The following is a 19,718-nucleotide window of genomic DNA, read 5'->3' as shown; positions in this document are numbered from 1 at the left end:
AGGCCTATTGTAACCATAGAATACCACTTAAAAAAATTACAGCCTGGCTGTGGCTGGCATGGCTCAGTTGGTTGGGCACTGCTCTGCAAAGCAAAAGGTTACCGGTTAGATTTCTGGTCAGGGCACATGCATGGGTTGTGGACCTAGTCTCTGGTTGGGGCACCTGGGAGAGGCAACTGATTAATGTTTCTTTCTCACATGGATGTTTTCTCCCTCTCTTTCTCCCTTCTCTCTAAATAAATAAAATGAAATAAAAATCATGGCCTGTTAAGCTAACAGTGGAGACAAAAATTGAATACATATACTGAATCCAAAAAAAGGCAGTGAAGAAGGACAAAGGAACAGCCAAAAGATGAGACAAATAGAAAATGAATAGCAAGAACAAATACTTAAATCCAACCATATAGTTATTTTAAGAATATTCCAATAAAAGACAGATAAGATGTATTTAAAAAACCTGTCAACATGAAACTCACTTTAAATATAAAGACAAAAACAGATTAAAAGAAAGATATATCATGCAAACACTAAGGATAAGAATACTGGAGTAACCCTTGGATATACCCAAAAGAATTAAAAGTAGGAGCTCAAAGAGTCTGTACATTGTACACCAATGTCCATAGCAGCATTATTCACAACAGCCAAAAGGTGTAACAACTCAAATGTGTATCAACAAATGAATGGATAAGCAACATGTGATACATACATACAATGGAATATTTTATTCAGCCTTTTAAAAAGAAATGGATATCGCCCTGGCTGGCGTAGCTCAGTGGATTGAGCGCGGGCCTGTGAACCAGAGTATCGCGGTTCGATTCCCAGTCAGGGCACATGCCTGGGTTGCAGGCCAGTTCCCAGCAGGGGACTCACAAGAGGCAACCACACATTGATGTTTCTCTCCCACTCTTTCTCCTTCCCTTCCCCTCTCTCTAAAAGTAAATAAATAAAATATTTTTTTAAAAAAAAAGAAATGGATATCTTGAGACATGCAACAACATAAATGAGGTGTGAAAGCATTATGTTAAGTGAAATAAGCCAGTCACAAAAGAACAAATACAGGGTGGAGCAAAAGAAGGCAGTTGTTCATATGAAAAATGATATACTATTTAACACACAACAGTATTAACTCTGTGCTAAGAATAAACTCTGTGTTTCCTGCACACACAACTGTAAACCTACTACTTTTGCCCCACTCTGTACTATATGATTCCACTTAAATGAGGTACCTAGAACAGGCAAATTCAGACAGAAAGTAGAATGGAGATTTAGACAGGCTGAGGGAAGGGGCAAATGGGAGTTACTCTTTAACAGATGCAAAGATTTTGCTGGGATGATAAAAAGTTCTGGAAATGAGTAGTGGCAACGGTTGCACAACACTGAATGCACTTAATGCCACTAAAATGTATACTTAAAATGGTACATTTTATTTATGTTATGTATATCTTACCACATTTTTTAAAAAAATGTCTAATGAATGCTGAAGTGGCTATACAGTGGCACCTCAGTACTTGTCAATTCTTTCCAGAACTCATGACGAGTCCCAAAACCAATGCATATCTAACAATGAAGCATTTTCTCTTGCAGGGCAGTGTCATAACTTATACAAGTTCTAGCAAGTACAACAAGTACTGAGCAAGCACCGAGTGCTGAAACATTTTTTTCTCATCAAAATGTGACAAGTACAGGAGCTGTAAATGTGACGAGTTCTAAAGCTGACGAGTACCAAGGTATGACTATTACAAAAACAATTCAGAACAAGAAATATTGCCAGAGTTAAAAAGGGATGTTTCATAGTGAGAAAAAGACCATTCATCAAGAATACACAACAGCCCTGTCTGGTGTGGCTCAGTGAATTGAGTGCTAGCCTGTGAACCAAAGGGTCCCCAGTGGGGGGCTCTCCAAAGGCAACCACATATTGATGTTTTTCTCCTTCTTTTCTCCCACCTTTCCCCTGCCTAAAAACAAATAAATAAAATCTTAAAAAAAAAAAGAGAGAGAATACACAACAACCCTAAATGTATACACACCTAACAGCAAAGTTTCAAAATACATGAAGCAAAACTGACAAAACTGAAAAGAATAAACAAATGAATAATTATAGTTGATAGTTCAACATTCCTTTCTATAACTGAGAGAACAGAAAACCAGTAGGCATATAGAAACTTAAACAACACTCATAATAACTTGACCTAATTCACATTTATAAAGCACTCCATCTAACAAATGCAGAATGTACATTCTTCTCAAGCACTCATGGAACATTTACCAAAACAGACCATATACGGGGTCATAAAACAGATATCAATAAATATAAAAGAATTAAATTCATTCAGAGTGTGTTCCCTGATCACAGAATTAAATTAGAAATTAAATCAGAACCCTCCCTAAATATTTGGAATTAAACAACACATTTCTTATTAACACATAGTTGGTCAAAGAGGACGCAAAGAAAATTGGAAAATATTTTGAATTTGAATAAAAGTGAAAACATGACATATGAAAGCTTGTGGTTGACTGCTAAGAAAGTACTTTAAAGAGAAATTTTATAACATTAAACCCTTATATTAGAAAATAAAATTTGAAGTCAGTAATTTAAGCTTCTAGCTTAAGAAACAAAAAGTGCAAATTAAACACAACACAGGAGGAAGGAAGGAAATAAATTGTAAAAAAAAAAAAAAAAAAAGATGAAATGAAAAACAACAGATATAAGAAACCAATAGAGAAAATTCAATTTCAACAAAATCTAGTTTTTTAAAAGGTTCTTAGATTTTATTTTTTCTTGGTTGATTTTTACAGAGAGAAAGAGACAGACACACAGACAGACAGATCCACCTATTTATGCATCCTTGGTTGCCTCTTGTATGTGCTCCGACCAGGCATTGAACCAGCAAACCTGGTACATCGGGATGACCCTCCAGCCAACTAAGCTACAAGGCCAGGAGAAAAGCTAGTTCTTTAACAGATAAAATAGATAAAACACTGGCCAATCTGATACAGAAAAAGAAAGAAAATATACAAATTATCATATCAGGATTTAAAGAGGGGATTTATCAATAAAGACCCTATAGACATGAAAAGAATAAGGAAATATTACGGATAATTTTACCAGTTAATTTGGTAACAGGTAAAATGCATAAAGTCCTTAAAAAACAGTAACTATCAAAGTCACTCAAGAATAAATAAATAACTGAAAATAGTTCTGTTTCCATTAAACTGAATTTGTAGCTAAAGCTTTCTCACAAAGAAAACTCTAGGCCCAGATAGTTTTACGAGCAAATTCTACCAAATATTTAAAAAAGAAATAACACCTGTTCTACATAAACTCTTCCAACATATAAACACATCAATTTATTTTACTAAGTCAAAATAACATGATACCAGAAAAAGATATGAAGAAAATGACAGACCAATATCCCACATGGATGTAAGTGCAAACTTCTGAACAAAATATTAGTAAACAGAATCCAGCAGTTTATGAAAATAATAATATATCATGAGCAAGTGGAGTATATCATAGAATTGAAAATCAATCAATGTAATTCACTATATTAAACTAAAAAAGCATATTTTAGTAGATTCAAAAAAAAGCATTTGACAAAATTCAGTTCTCATGACAAAAACTTTCAGTAAACTGAAAAGAGAAGTTTCCTTAACCCGACAAAGAATATCTATAAGAACCCTACAGTTAATATCATATGTAATGATGAAAGATTAAATACTTTCACCATAATATGGAGAACAAGGCAAGGATATCCATTCATCATACCTATTCAAGAAATAAAAGACATTCAAACTGAAAAGAAACAAAATTCTTTATTCATAAACATAACTGTCCACAGAGAAAAATCCCACATAATCTATAAATAGCTACTAGAATTAGTAAATTTATCAAGGTTGAAGAATACAAAATCAATATACAAATATCAATTGTATTTTTATACACTAGTAATGAAACTAAAACTTAGGAGAAAAAAAGTAACATTTACACTAACCTCAAAAATCCTTAAATACTGCCCTGGCTGGTGTAGCTCAGTGGATTGAGCACGGGCCTGCGAACCAGAGAATCGGGGTTCAATTCCCAGTCAGGGCACATGCCTGGGTTGCAGGCCAGTTCCCAGCAGGGGACGCATGAGAGGCAACCATACATTGATATTTCTCTCCCTCTCTCCCTCCCTTCCCCTCTAAAGATAAATAAATAAAAATCTTTAAAAAAAGATACTTAGGGATAAATCTAACTAACAAATATGTGCAGGATTTATACGCTGACAACTATAAAACATTGATGATAGAAATCAAAGATCATGCAAAGACATGTAGAGCTGTGTCCTACTTGTAGACTAGGATACTCAATATTGAAGTCAATTCTCCTCCAAATCATCCAAAAATTCAACCCAATCTCAAAACACCAGTAGTCTACAGCAGTCTATTTGTAGGAGCTAACAAAGTGATTCTAAAACTTACATAAAAAAGCAAAGCACCTAGGATAACCAAAACAATTCGGAACAGAATCAAGGGAGGACACACTCTAACTAAACTCAAGACAGGATGAAATTACAGTCATCAAAATAGTGTGATGCTGGTGTAAAGATAAAAACACAGATTAATGTAACAGAGACCAGAGGATAACATACACATATACGGTGAACTGCTGTTTGACAAAGGCGCAAAGATAATTCAATGGGGAAAGGATAGTCTTTTCATTAATGGGGAAAGGATAGTCTTTTCATTAAATAGTATAAAATACATTTTTTTAAAAACCTTTTTTATCTTACCCCTAAACAAAAACTCATTCGAAATAAATAAAAGACCTACATGTAAAACTGAAAAATTTAAAACTTCTATAAGGACAAAATTTTTTCATGACTTCATTTATGTAAAAATTTCCTAGATATAAAACCAAAAGCACAATCCATTAAAAAAAGAAGAAACGTATAAACTAGACCTCATGAAAACGGAAAATGTTCTTTGAAAGATAGTGTTAAAAAAGTAAAAGACAAGTCAGCGACTGAGAGAAAATATTTGTAAAAACATTTTTCTAATAAAAGGGCTTATATCTTGAGTACATATAAAATTCATAACTAAATAATAATACAGCTCAATTTTAAAATGGATGGGGGGGCAAATAACTTAGCTAAAGAAGAGAGATACATAGCAAATAATCACCATGAAGAGACATCAAGCAAGTGCAAATCAAAATTACAAGAGTTTCATCCCCACATAAGCCAGGGACTAGATTTAATGACTTACTTCCAAAGGGTAGAGTAGGTAAAAGGAAAATTGTAACTTTACATAAGTGAAACTGTAAACACTACACTAACCAAGTGAGGAAGGCTAACATCATAAGCGTCATGAGGATATCATGTACCTCCTGACATGAGGTAATGAGAAGGCACTACATCTCTGTGGTATTCTTCCACAAAATCCATCACACCTCTAATCATAAGAAAAATATCAAACAAACCTAGGTGGGAAACATTCTTCAGGATAGCTGGCCAATACATCTTAAGACTGCCAAGGTCATAAAAACAAAGACAGGAGGGACTGAGAAATCCACACATTTCAGAGCAGACTGTGACAGAAGGAAAACATTAATGGAAAAACTAGTAATATCCAAATAAAGTCAGGAGTTTAGTTAATAAGTAATAATACGCTCATGTCAGTTTCTTAATTTTGACAAAAGTACCAGGAAACACAAAGTCTCAGGATATTAATTAATTACAAATCGAAAGTGGTAATTAAAGTGGAGAATGCAGAATATAACCACCTTAAGCAAATGAACCAAGTTAATAATATTAACAGTAATAAGACATATCGACATCAGGTTATATGCCTGAGAAGGTCACAATACCACTTTGCAGTATATTCTAAACAAAAACATAAGTCCTTAGCCCTGGCTTGTGTGGCTCAGTGAAGTGAATGCCAGCCTGCAAACCAAAGGGTCACTGATTTGATTCCCAGTCAGGGCACATGCCTGGGTTGCAGGCCGGTTCCCTGCAGGCCAGTTCCCAGCAGGGGAAGCACGAAGGCAACCATACATTGATGTTTCTCTCCCTCTCTCCTTCCCTTCCCCTCTAAAGATAAACAAATAAAATCTTAAAAAAAAAAAAAGAAAAGAAAAAAACCCAACCAGTAAACCAAAATAAGCATAATTCATGCAACATCTACTAGGCCTTTACCAGGTCCCAGGTACTGTCCTAGGTGCTGGAGATTCAGCAATTATAAAGTAGTTTAAGCAAATATAAAAACAATTACAAGGTTACTTAACAAAAATTTATTAAATTAAAAATAGTATCTGCAATGAAGTTTACCCCTTTTAGAATATTAATGAATTCAAAATTTGCCTTTCTAAAGTACCATATGGCACTAAATATAATTCCAAAGAGGGAAATCAAAATCTCAAATCAGTTCAAACCTTTTCCTCAAAATAGTTTGAGGATTAAACCAAATTTTAAAAAATGTCAAATATATACTTTCAGCTTATATTAATGCAAGAAGCCACTCAGTATGTTCTATTTATTAATTTCTAATATATAATCACCCCTTTAATTATTCCAATTACTTTCTCATGGAATAAATGGGGTTTTTCCCCTTTTATATATAATAGACACTAAATCTTATATGTGACTACTTCTCTTCTTACTTAGAAAAAAAAGCATGAAACAAATTCTCAGTCCATTGCTTTCAACAGTGAATATCATATCATAAAGATAGGAAAAGAGAACAGTTCTCATGTTAAATACTTACCACAAAAGTAGAAAAAAACAACAATAACCAAAAAAGAACAAGAGAATATTTTTGGAGGTAATGGATATGTTTTGTTCCTTGATTGTAGCATCAAAATGAATATTCTAAATTGTACAATTATTGGTATATGAATGATGCTTCAATAAAGCTTAATATGCTAAATATCATCAATAGTTTCAGAGTATTTGCCTGAGGATTCATCTTATTTTCCTATCTTTATTTTTACTTGCTCATCTTTGTCTGTTTAATATGTCTTATGCGGGACTTCTGCCAAGATGGAGGCATAGGTGGAAACGCTGTGCCTTCTCACACAACCAAGTTTAGAGACAACAAAATTTTAGCAACAGGAAACACAGTCTAAACACAGAAAATTGAACTTTTCAGAAGTCTGATAACAATGAATTCTTCAGCCAGACCAGTAAGAGGGATTAAGCCAGCAGCTGGCGGAGTGGGGTTGCACAGGAAAACTCAGTCAGACAGACCCAGGCGCACAGATCCCAGGCGTAGGGTTGTGACGGGCAGACCCAGTGAGCGACAGGTCACACATTTGCACGCACATAGACTCGCAAAGGAGTGAGCAGTGAGATGGACCGAGTAGGCCCCAGCAGCGGGAAGCAGCAGAGGGGGCCATTATTGCCCCGCTCTGACCCTGCCCCCACATACAGCGTCACAACCCAGCGACCTGGGTGGCCCCGCCCTGGTGAACACCTAAGGCTCCGCTCCTCCTACTTAACGGGCTCAAACTGACCAAAAATGGCTCAAGAAGATCTCAAAGCCCCAGAGCCCATAACTCTAAGTGACGAAGAAATAGCAAAACTGTCAGATGCACAGTTCAAAACACTGGTGATTGGGATGCTCACAGAACTGGCTGATTTTAGTCACAAATTAGAGGAACATACGAAGGCTAAACTAAGTGAAATGAAGGCAAATGCACAGGAAACCAATAGTAATGGAAAGGAAAATGGGACTCAAATCAAAGGAGTGGACCAGAAGGAAGAAAAAAATGAACGAACAGAAAAATATGAAGAAACAAGAATTCAAAAAACTGAGGAGAGACTTAGGAACCTCCAGGACATCTTTAAATGCTCCAACATCTGAATTATAGGGGTACCAGAAGGGGAAGAGGAACAGCCACAAGTGGAAAACTTATTTGAACAAATAATAAAGGAGAACTTCTCCAATCTGGCAAAGGAAATAGACTTCCAGGAAATCCAGGAAGCTCAGGGAGTCCCAAAGAAGTTGGACCCAAGAAGGAACACACCAAGGCACATCATAATTACATTAGCCAAAATTAAAATGAAGAAGAGAATCCTAGAAGCAGCAACAGATAAGGGGACAGTCACCTACAAAGGAGTTCCCATCAGACTGTCAGATGATTTCTCAAAAGAGACATTACAGGCAAGAAGGGGCTAGAAAGAGGAATTCCAAGTCATGAAATCCAAAGACTTACAACCAAGATTGCTCTATCCAGCAAAGCTTTCATTTAGAATGGAAGGGCAGATAAAGTGCTTCTCAGATAAGATCAAATTCAAGGAGTTCATCATTACCAAGCCCTTATATATGAAATGTTAAAGGGACTTATCTAAGAAAAAGAAGATAGAAAAGATGAACAGTGAAAGGACAGCAAACTCACAGCTATTAACAACCACACCTAAAACAAAAGCAAACTAAAAGGTAGCAAACTAAAGCTAGATCAGGAGCGGAAACATAGAAATGAAGATGTCATGGAGGGTTAGCAACAGGGGGGTAGGAGGAGGAGAAGGTACAGAAAATAAGCAGCGTAGATGGTAGGTAGAAAATAGATAGGGGAGAGGGCAAGAATAGTAGGGGAAATATAGGATCTAAAGAACTTGAGATACGTGGTCATAAATTAAAGGGGGGAAATGGTGGGGGCAGGGGGTGCAGGGTAGGGGGGAAATGGTGGGGGCAGGGGGTGCAGGGTGGAGGGGAACGAAGGGGGGAATAGAACAACTGTAATGGCATAATCAATAAAATAAAAAAAATTAAAAAAATATGTCTTATGTTACTTACCTGAAATCAAATAATATATATAACTTCAAAAATTGTGTTTTGTCTTTTGCCCTGGCCAGCTGGATCAGTTGGTTGGAATGTTGTGCCATACACACAAAAGTTGGAGGTTGGATTTCCGTTAAGGTACGTACCTTGGTTGGGAGGTTCCGGTTTGGGGAACGGGAGGCAACCAATCAATGTTTCTCTCTCACAACAATGCTTTTCTCTCTCTTCCTCCCTCTTTCTCTAAAATCAATAAACATATCCTTGGGTGAGGATATTTTTTTAATTGTACTTTTTTTATGCATTAAATTAAATGGAGATCTTTCAAAGCCAAGTCAAACGACATTATTCAACTATCTGAAGGTGAGAAATACCCTAAAATTACTTTGTCTGCATTAAAATTTTTAATTGTACAGAATGTTAAAAAGGGTCTCAAACTCTCAAAATTTAGTCTCACCATCTCCCCCTTTTTTTTCATTTCTTGATTTTAGACAGAGACAGGAAGAGAGACAGAGAGAGAGAGGAAGTGGAGGAGACAGAGAGATTCTTGTATGTGTTCTGACTGGGGATCAAACTCACAACCTTGGCTTACTGCAATGATGCTCTAACCAACTGAGCTACCTGGCCAGGGCTCTCTTCTTTTTAATTACCCAAAGTACTCTGTATTTGTACCAAATAGTCTAGTACTTAATTATATAGTAACAGCAAATATCTCACATTTTGAAAGATTTTTGATAACTTTTTGTTATTTTATTTTTTAGAATGTGATTAATTAAAGATTTATTGTTAAACTCTAAGAAACACAAGTAGAAATAATAATCCCAAAATGAAAATAAAATGAAATAATACATTAACTTAAGCATACCTCTTTGAAAATCAAGTTTGTATTTTTCTAAAGAAGGTATGTAAATGACCAATAAGCAAACTGAAAACATGCTCAACATTACTAGTCACTAGGGAAATGCATATCAAATCCACAAGGAGGTAGCACTTCACACCCACAAGGATGCCTCATAATTTTTAAAAAATTTTAACAGAAGGCATGGCTGTTGTGTCTCAGTGGACTGAGCTCTGGCCTATTAACTGAAAGGGCACTGGTTTGATTCTGAGTCAGGGCACATGCCTGGGTTGCAGGCCAGGTCCCTTTTTGGGGGTGGGAAAGAGGCAACTGATCGATGTTTCTCTTGTACATGGATGTTTCTCTCCCTTTCTTCCTCCCTTCCACTCTCTCTAAAAATAAATAAATAAAATGTTTTTTTTTTTAATTTAACAAAAATTAACGGTTATAATAGATGTGGAGAAACTGGAACCCTTGTGCACTGCTAGTGGCAATGTAAAGTGGTTCTGTTTCTGTGGAAAACAACTGGCAGGCAGGTCCTCAAAGCTAAATATAGAATTACCATATGACCAAGCAATTTTAGACATAGGTATATACCCACAAAAACTGAAAACAGGTATTCAAAGAAGTACATATAACATACATATCCACAGCAGCACTATTTACAATAACCAAAAGGTAAAATCAGCCCAAATGTCCATCCATAGATGGATATACAAACTGCGATATAGACATAAATAGAATATTGTCCAGCCAAAAAAAAGAATGAAATGCTAATACATAGTACAAGGTAGATGAAGCTCTACAGAATTATGCTAAATGAAAGCCAGGCATAAATGGTTACACTAGGCTGGCCAAAAAGTTCATTTCTTTTTTCCTGTAAGATGGCTCTAGTAGCACTTAGTTGTCTTTAACATCATTTGAAACAATTTTGTTAGACTGTATTGACAGCTGTCATATCAGCGTGCATTTAAAAAAACTTATCAAAATTAGCAAATTTTTGTGTAGCCATTTAATATTGGCTATTTTCTTCCAATAAGCAACACTTTTGGCATATTATGCTTTATTATTTCAAGAAAGGTAAAAATATTAACTGAAACACAAAAAAGATTTGTGCAGTGTATGGGGAAGGTGCTGTGACTGATCAAATGTGTCAAAGTGCTTTGCAAAGTTTCAGGCTGGAGATTTCTCTCTGGATGATGTTCCATGGTGAGGTAGACCAAGTGAAGTTGATAGTGATCAAATCAAGACAGTAATTGAGAAAAATCAGTATTATACCACACAGAAGATAGCAGACATACTCAAAATATCCAAATTGATAAAGTTATTGGTGAAAATGAAAAATGTGTCTTATTTTACGGGAAAAAAAACTTACAGACTTTTTGGTCAGCTCAATACAATATGAGATTCCATTTATCTGAAATATGTAGAATATGCAAACTTACAGAGAGAGAATGCAGACTGGTGGTTATCAGGGGCAGGGGAAAGGGATGAAGGGAAAACAATGGCTTAATGGGTAAAGGGTATGCTTCTACAGTAGGTAAATTTTATCTATCCTAGAAGAGAGGTGATGGTCACACAATACTGTGTATGTACTAAATGCCACTAAACTATTCATTTTTAAATTATTAATTTAATACTATGTGGATTTGAACTCCACGTTTTAGAAGTTTATTTTAACCATTTGGGATAGAAATATTTCAATTGTATTAGATACACACTGAACTAATAGTATTTTCCTTCTGACTCAAGGATCATCATTGTGAATAACAATGACTGTAAGTCATCCCTCTTGTGTCTTGATTTATGTTTGAGCCTCGGTTGTCTCATATGAAAAATGTCATATTTTGGCTAGGTCACAGGATCTTAAAGTTTTTTTGAATCACAGACCTTTGAAAAACCAATTAAGTTACAGATTCTTACTCTAGAAAAATGTACATATATATCTATCTGGCAAATTGCATATGGCTTCAGGAAGTTCATATCCACACAAGCAATTCTCATGGGTTCAACGTTCAGGGGAAGAAAGGTTACCCAATGAGATTACTTGTACAATTCTTCCCAGTTTTAAATTTTAGATTCCACTGTAATCTAGCACACTAGTATGGCTTCAAAATCTATATAGGTTCATGGAGCTATGCCTTTTATTACTTGTGGTTTTACAAATAATTGTCCTTGTTCACTGTCAAGTTCTCTAATACAATTGCTGGTCGCTGTTTAATACTTAAGAGAATTTAAATTTTAAAAATTCAATAATCAGTACTATGTGTCCTATGCTAAGCATCATAAGGGAGCAATACAAAATAACTATAGTCCTACTAAAGTTAAGATGATTAAGTAATTACAAAAAAGGAAAATACCTCATTGAATACTAAAATATTGATAATGAGCCCAAAAGAGAAGAACAAGGAAAGTATAAGCTGAAGCAGTTAGGGACAATTTCATGGAAGACTTGAATGGACAGAGAGAACAGGGCAGACGAGATAAAAAAGGCACTAAGGGGACATCATAAACATAGGCAGAGCAGGTATAATAAAGTCTGTGTATTGGGCAGTAATGGAAAATAGGCTGCAGTAACACGGAAGGATCAATAACAGATAACCTTAAAAATTAAACAAAAGAATTATTTGCACCATCAACAAATGAAAGACAACCTGCAGGATGGGAAAAAGTATTTGTGAATCATATATCTGATAAAAGATTAATATCTAAAATATATAAAGAACTTATAGAACTATATAACCCAAGAGCAAAAAAAATCCAAACAATCTGATTTAAAAATGGGCAGAGGACTTCCGCCAAGATGGAGGTTTAGCTGGATGTGCCTGCCTCCTCACACAACCAAGTTTAGGGACAACTAAATATTAGCATCACAAAACACAACCAGAACACGGAAAACTGAACTTTTCGGAAGTCCGCTAACAACAAATTCTTCAGCCTGACCGGTAAGGGGCGAAACCAGCGTCGGGTGAGGACTTACAAAGGAGGGCTCGGTCGGACCAGGCGCGGAATCCAGACGCGTGAATCCAGTCGCGCGGGTTCCAAACCCAGGATTGGACCTGGTGAGCCGCCGAGCAGCCCACCGGGGGAGCGACACAGTGGGGAGGCGGTGGCAACGAGTTGACCGTGGCTGCCTGGTTGCGCGCGAGTGAGGGAGTGAGCGGTTGGACCAGCCCGGTGGCGTTGCGCCATTTCCCGCTCTGACCACGCCCCCACATACAGCGTCACAACCCAGCGACCTGGGACTCCAAGGCGCCGCTTGTCCCACTTAAAGGGCCAGAACAGACCAAAAATGTCGCAGGCAGAACTCAAAGCCCCAGAGATAAATCTAAATGACGAAGAAATAGCAAAACTCTCAGACGCACAGTTTAAAACACTGGTCATCACCTTCCTCACAGATTTGGTGGATTACAGCCACAAATTAGAGAAACATATGGAGGCTAAACTAAGGGAAATGAATGGAATTCCACAGGAATCCCATAGAGATGAAAAGGAAACTGGGACTCAAATCAATGCAGTGGACCAGAAGAAAGCAAATAATGGACAAACAGAAAAGAGTCAAGGAGCAAGAATTCAAAGAAATGAGGAGAGTCTTAGGAACCTCCAGGACATCTTTAAACGCTCCAATATCCGAATTATAGGGGTACCAGAAGGGGGAAAGACACAACCACCAGTGGAAAAACTATTTGAACAAATAATAAAAGAAAATTTCCCCAATCTGGCAAAGGAAATAGACTTCCAAGAAATCCAAGAAGCCCAGAGAGTACCAAAAAAGTTGGACTCAAGAAGAAACACACCAAGGCATATTATAATTACATTAGCCAAAATTAAAATGAAGGAAAGAATCCTGGAAGCAGCAAGAGCTAAGGGGACAATCACCTACAAAGGAGTCCCCATCAGGCTGTCAGCAGATTTCTCAAAAGAGACCTTACAGGCAAGAAGGGGCTGGAAAGAAATATTCCAAGTCATGAAATCTAAAGACCTACAACCAAGATTGCTCTACCCAGCAAAACTTTCATTTAGAACGGAAGGACAGATAAGGTGCTTCTCAGATAAGACCAAATTCAAGGAGTTCATCATCACCAAGCCCTTATTATATGAAATGTTAAAGGGACTTATCTAAGAAAAAGAAGATAAAGAAACATGAACAGTGAAAGGACAACAAACTCACAGTTATTAACAACCACACCTAAAACGAAAGCAAACTAAAAGGACAGCTAGAGCAGGAGTGGAAACATAGAAATGAAGATCTCAAGGAGGGTTAGCAACAGGGGAATGGGAGGAGGAGATGGGGGGAGAAGGTACAGAAAACAGGTAGCATAGACAGTAGATAGAAAATAGATGGGGGGTGAGAATAGTTTGGGAAATATAGAACCTAAAGGACTTGAAACACATGGACATAAACTAAAGGGGGGTAATGGTGGGGTTGGGGGGGCAGGGTGGAGGGGAATGGAGGGGGGAATAGAACAACTGTAACAGCATAATCAATTCAAAAAAATAAATAAATTTAATTAAAAAAAAAAATGGGCAGAGGATGAGAGTAGACCTTTTTCCAAACAAAACATACAGTGTTCACCGTCACTAATTATCAGATAAATGCAAATCGAAAACACAAATGAGGTATTACCTCACATTTGTTAGAATGGCTGTTATAAAAAAGACAAGAAATAACAAGTGTTGGCAAGAATGTGAAGAAAAGGGAATCCTCATACATTGCTGATGAGATTGAAAAATAGTACAGCCACTCTGAAAAACAGTATGGAGGTCACTAAAAAAATAAAAAATAAAACTATCACATGATCCAACAATTCTACTTCTGGGTAGTTATCCAAAAAAAAAAAAGGAAACACTAACTTGAAAAGATATCTGTATCCCTCCCATATTCATTGACGTTTTACTTATAATAGCAAAATATAGAAATAACTTAAGTGTTCTTCAATGGATGAATGGATAAAGAAAATGTGAGCTAGAAATAGTATATGTAAACATAATATTTATAATCTATATTAATACATACACATAGGCTGTGTACAAATACATGTGTATATCTATCAGGTCATGGAGTATTATTATTTGGCTGGAAAAAATGACATCTCACCACTTGCAACCATATGGATTAATCTTGAGGGAGTTATGCTAAGTGAAATAAGTCAGAGAGAGAAAGACAAAAACAAAACTATATAATCTATGTGGAATCTACAAACAAGCTCGTGTCATAGATAGAGAAAACAGATTGACAGCTAGCTGTCAGAAGCGGGGTTTGGGGATGGCAGGGTTAAATGGGGTGAAGAGGGTCAAAAGGTACAAATTTGAATTAGAAAATAAATGTTATAAGGATATAATGTACAGCCTAAATATAATATTATAAGGATATTAACTGTAGTCACATAATGGTGACTACAGTTAATAATACTGTATGGTACTTTTATTTTTTTTAAATTTATTTGTCGTTCAAATACAGTTTTCTGTCTTTTACTCCCATCCCAGTGCTCCCCACCTCCCTCCCATTTCCACCCCCCTTAGTTGTCGTCCTTGTGTCCTTTATACTAGTTCTTGTAAATCCTTTCCCTTTTCCCCTAAAATTCCCTCCCCTCTCCCCTCTGGTCACTGTCCGTCTGTTCTCTATTTCAGTATCTTTGGTTATATTTTGCTTGCTTGTTTGTTGTTTAGGTTCCTGTTCTTTCACAGCCTGGCTTATTTCACTCAGCATAATGCTTTCCAGTTCCATCCATGCTGTTGCAAAGGGTAGGAGCTCCTTCTTTCTTTCTGCTACATAGAATTCCATTCTGTAAATGTACCATAGTACTCTTAAAAGTGGCTTAAAGAATAGAACTTAAAAGTTCTCATATAAGAAAAAAAAATGTAACAATGTATGGTGGCAAATGTTAACCATACTTACACCTACTATGGTAATTTTGCAATACATACAAATATTGAATTATTATGGTGTATACCTAAAAGGAATGTGATATGTCGACTACACCTCAATTTAAAAAAAGATTGATTGGGCCCTGGCCAGGTGGCTCAGTGGCTTGAAGTGTTATCCTGTACACCAAAAGGTTGAGGGTTCAATCCCCAGTCCAGCCATATACCTAGATTGAGGTTCCCAGTCAGGGCCCATATGGGAGGCAACAACTGATGTTTCTCTCTCACATCAATATTTCTCTCTCTTAAGAAAAATCAATAAACATATCCTTAAGTGAAGATTTATTTGCAAAAATCATCTAGAGTAAAGCAGTCACAACAGATGAAAAGGGATGGTTATCGGGGGAGGAGGGACATGGGGGAAACATGGAATGTCAGAAACTTTCTACAGCTGAATCTGAGTGGTGCATATAATTGTTAAACTTCATTTGTGCACTTTATTGTTTGTATATTTTACCACAATTGAAATAAAAAGACACAAATAGTTGCTGCCAGATGATACTGCACCTTTGTAAATTTGAACAGGTAACAAGAGTGGTGTGTGTTAGGAGATAAATCTTATAGCAATATGTAAGAGGAACTAAAACGAGAGCGGAAAGGATAGCCTTTTAAAATAATTTTAAATTAGGGTAATAATACTAGTTAATATTTATATAACACATTATGCCAGGTACTATTCTAAGATATATATATAATAATGCATCTAATCCTCTTAACAATCTTATGTGACAGGTATTATTATTATCATCCTATTTTATAGATGATGAAACTGAGACCCAGAAGTTATGTAATTTGCTCAAGTTCACACAGCAATGAGAGATCCAAGATGATAAACTTTGTTTTTCACCACTCTACACCATATATATGGCCAGGAATATACAACAAAACAAAACAAAAACAACCAAAAACTGGAAGTGGCAATCTTAACTTACCAACTAAAAGAGGAACTAAATGGTGCCTACAGGGATGGAATGAAATCAGCGGCAGAGTGCATCCAGCAGCAGCATCCCTTTTCCCCACCCTGTACCTTCAATGTCAGTACCATCCTCTCACCAATTTTAGTCAGCATTTCCCAACTGACTAGAACCTCACTCGGCAAGGACTGGATTTGCAACATCACCCTTACATCCCCTACTCCTAAAACAAGGTTTCACAAAATAAAAAGTAGCTTCTCACAAAAGTATTAAATATTCATGGAAAAGAGAACAAAAAATGAAACATATATCAAAGGCAGAAACCCCATGACTTCATAATCTACTGGATGAATACACATGAGGAAAGAAATGAAAAGAATTGTTTCTAGACTTTAGAAAGATTAACAGAAATAAAACTTTATGTCCCTACAAAGGTTGTACACAAATGTTCACAACAGCTTTACTCATTAATAGCCAAAAACTAGAAATGATTCAAAACTAATCAACAAGTGAATGGATAAATAATGATACATTCAAACACTGGAATATTACTAAGCAATACAAGAAGTGAACTATCAATACATGCAACAATATGGATAACTATCATACATATTATGTCACAAGGAAGAAATTAAACACAAAATGAAACTCTAGAAAAGACAACTCTAATTATTAGTAACAGAAATCACATCAGTGGCTGACTAGGAATGAAACTGGGGTGTGACTGATGGCAAAGAGGCCTAAGGGATTTTCTGCAGACATAAAAATGTTCTATATCTTCATTATAGTGATGGTTACAGCCACTGAGCTGTTCACTAAAAAATGTGTGAATTTTACTTCAAGTAAACTATACCTTGGTAAAGTTGACTTAAAAATGTTATTAACACTGAAACAGGTAGGTAAATAAGGGTAACTTTGCAAGAGAGGAAAAAGATGCATTTATTTTATATGTGTTGAACCTGCTGACGTGCCTATGGATATCCACAAAATGCAAGACATCTCAGGCAGGCATAAAAAATGGGATGGGGAAAGGCAATGGAAAGAGAAGAAGAAAAAAAGGATCTGGGCAGAACACAAACAAAAAAGTATCAAGTGTCTGAGACATTCAGTTAGGAGAAGTCAGAAAGAAGAACCAGTAATATAAAATTTTTAACAAGGAAGGGATTGTAAATAGTGTTAAACATTATAAGGAATAGAAGACAAAAGACCACACATGAATTTATTCTCCTTGTGGATCCTAAACCTGTCTTTCATGAACACCATTTCCCCCCAGCATTTAACATAGTACTTTGCAAACAGGGACAGAGTCTCTCTCTAAACTCAAAGTCCTATTTCCTGAAAATCTACTAATAAACAAACTGATATTTTAGGCATTTAAGATATTAAAAAGAGCCCTGGCTGGTGTAGCTCAATGGATTGAGCGAGAGCCTGCGAGCCCAAGGATTGCGGTTGGATTACCAGCCAGGGCACGTGCCTGGGTTGCAGGCTAGCTCCCAGCAGGGGACACACGAGAGGCAAACCATAAATTGATACTTCTCTCCCTCTCTCCTTCCCTTACCCTCTAAAGATAAATAAATAATTTTTTTAAAAAATATATTGAAAAGAAAATAAGGTCAGAAAGCCTAAGGACACAAGATATATGCTCTCAGGATTTTTAACATTTTTTACATACACTGAATTCTAAGAAAATGCCGGTAACAATTACATATCCTAAATCAGCCCTGTGTGCCACACAGTTAATTTACTAATGATGAGCTTTTTCCTCCTCAAAGTTTTGATGAAGGCTTATAAATGTTTACTGTTCTTCTGGAGATATGCATAGTAAGTGGGTTCCACCCACCCATGCCTAATCCCATCATTCAGATATTTAATGCCAACTATCTTTGAAAGGATACACAAAAAATGTGGTTGCTAGTAGGAAGGGGTCGAGGGTAGGCAGAGGACAGACATGATAGAGTAACTTTTTTTAAGATTGTATTTATTTATTTATTTTTAGAGAAAGGGAAGGAGAAACAGAGGAAGAGAAACATCAGTGTGTGGTTTCCTTTCACGCACCCCCAACTGGGGTCTTGGCCTGCAACCAGGCATGTGCCCTCACTAGGAATCAAACCAGCAGCCCTCTGGTTCACAGGCTAGTGCTCAATCCACTGAGCCACACCAGTAAGGGTGGATAACTTACTTTTCATGTTATAACTCTTTGTACCTTTTGAAGTTTATACCAGCTATGTTATCTTATTCTAAGTAATTAATTTTTTTGTTATTTAAAGCTTTTCTGATTTTTAAGACAAAAGCTGCTGATTTTCCAAAGATCAATCATGGCCCCAAGATATAAGGATAGAGATGATGGAAATGCTTTGTTTAACTTTCTTCTGTCTTCTCACATAACTTCACTGACTTTCCCTATTATAGAAAGCCTTAGCTCTGCCCAATCATTAACTTCATGTCAAAGTACTGTCAGCCTCTCAAAGGTAAGTCCTTTCCTTCCAAGACAGGTAAGAAGACAGTTATATAGATAAGATTTACTTGTTTCCTCTAATCTTTCCTGGGTTTTCTTACAAAAATCCCTACTCCTAACTCAGCCTTCTATTTGACTTTCTGTCCCTACCAGCCAGCTCCCTATTACTCTGATTACCAACACCACCATGATCACTAACCTGAAAAGAAATTCTAACAGAGAAGTAAATCACATACATTGGTATTGCATGTACAAAGAGTTGATGCAAGATTCTCAGACTCCAACACTATAAGTAGGTAGCCTTAGAGAAGAGGTTCAGTAGAGTGATAGAGGCAGAAATCAAACAGAAGGTGTGAAAGAACAAAATTAATGGTTAACAAACAGCAGTTTTTAATGATCTGTGAATCGTTAAAATACAACGAAATAGTCTTAAACTTGTGAAATTTCAGAAAAAAATCTTAGAGAAAAATGTTATTTACAGGAAGAATGCAACTGCTAATTCATTTAAGTCTAACGATATTTGATTGATCAGTCAATCAAGAAGTTTTTTTCCTCCCTCCACCCTACTGTCAAGTAGGTGCCACTCGACCAAGTATAGTATAACTAGCTCAGGCTTTACACACTCCTAGCTCCATCACTTACTGACTGGCTATGTGATCTTAAGTTATTTAACCTCAAGAACATCAGTTTGCAAAAAATTAAAATAAAAATGTCTTAAAGGACCTGGCACACAGTAAATACTCAGTAAGTGGTGGCTCTTACTACTAAGATTCTTACATAAGGTTTCAACATAATTCAAATTTTAAAAGACTAAGCTATAACTCCACAC

At 36.3% G+C, this 19,718-nt stretch overlaps 1 protein-coding gene across 4 annotated transcripts in view; it reads right to left on the bottom strand.

The window, feature by feature from the left end:
- Positions 1-19,718, bottom strand: part of TAOK1 (TAO kinase 1) — a 155,836-nt gene that overhangs the window by 124,051 nt on the left and 12,067 nt on the right. For 2 of the 4 annotated variants that reach the window (XM_053662773.1, XM_037162886.2), the window contains exon 2: positions 8,907-9,000. The exons of the other annotated variants lie outside the window; for them this stretch is intronic. The gene's annotated coding sequence lies outside the window, so the exon portion shown is untranslated. The remainder of the gene's footprint in view (positions 1-8,906; positions 9,001-19,718) is intronic. 4 annotated transcript variants of the gene reach the window in all.

This window comes from Artibeus jamaicensis, unplaced genomic scaffold (assembly GCF_021234435.1).
Source record: "Artibeus jamaicensis isolate MK-2021 breed Jamaican fruit bat unplaced genomic scaffold, CSHL_Jam_final contig_2790, whole genome shotgun sequence".
NCBI classification, from domain to species: Eukaryota; Metazoa; Chordata; class Mammalia; order Chiroptera; family Phyllostomidae; genus Artibeus; species Artibeus jamaicensis.
The sequence above is the reverse complement of the archived record's forward strand: the minus strand, read 5'-3'. Positions and strand labels throughout refer to the sequence as shown.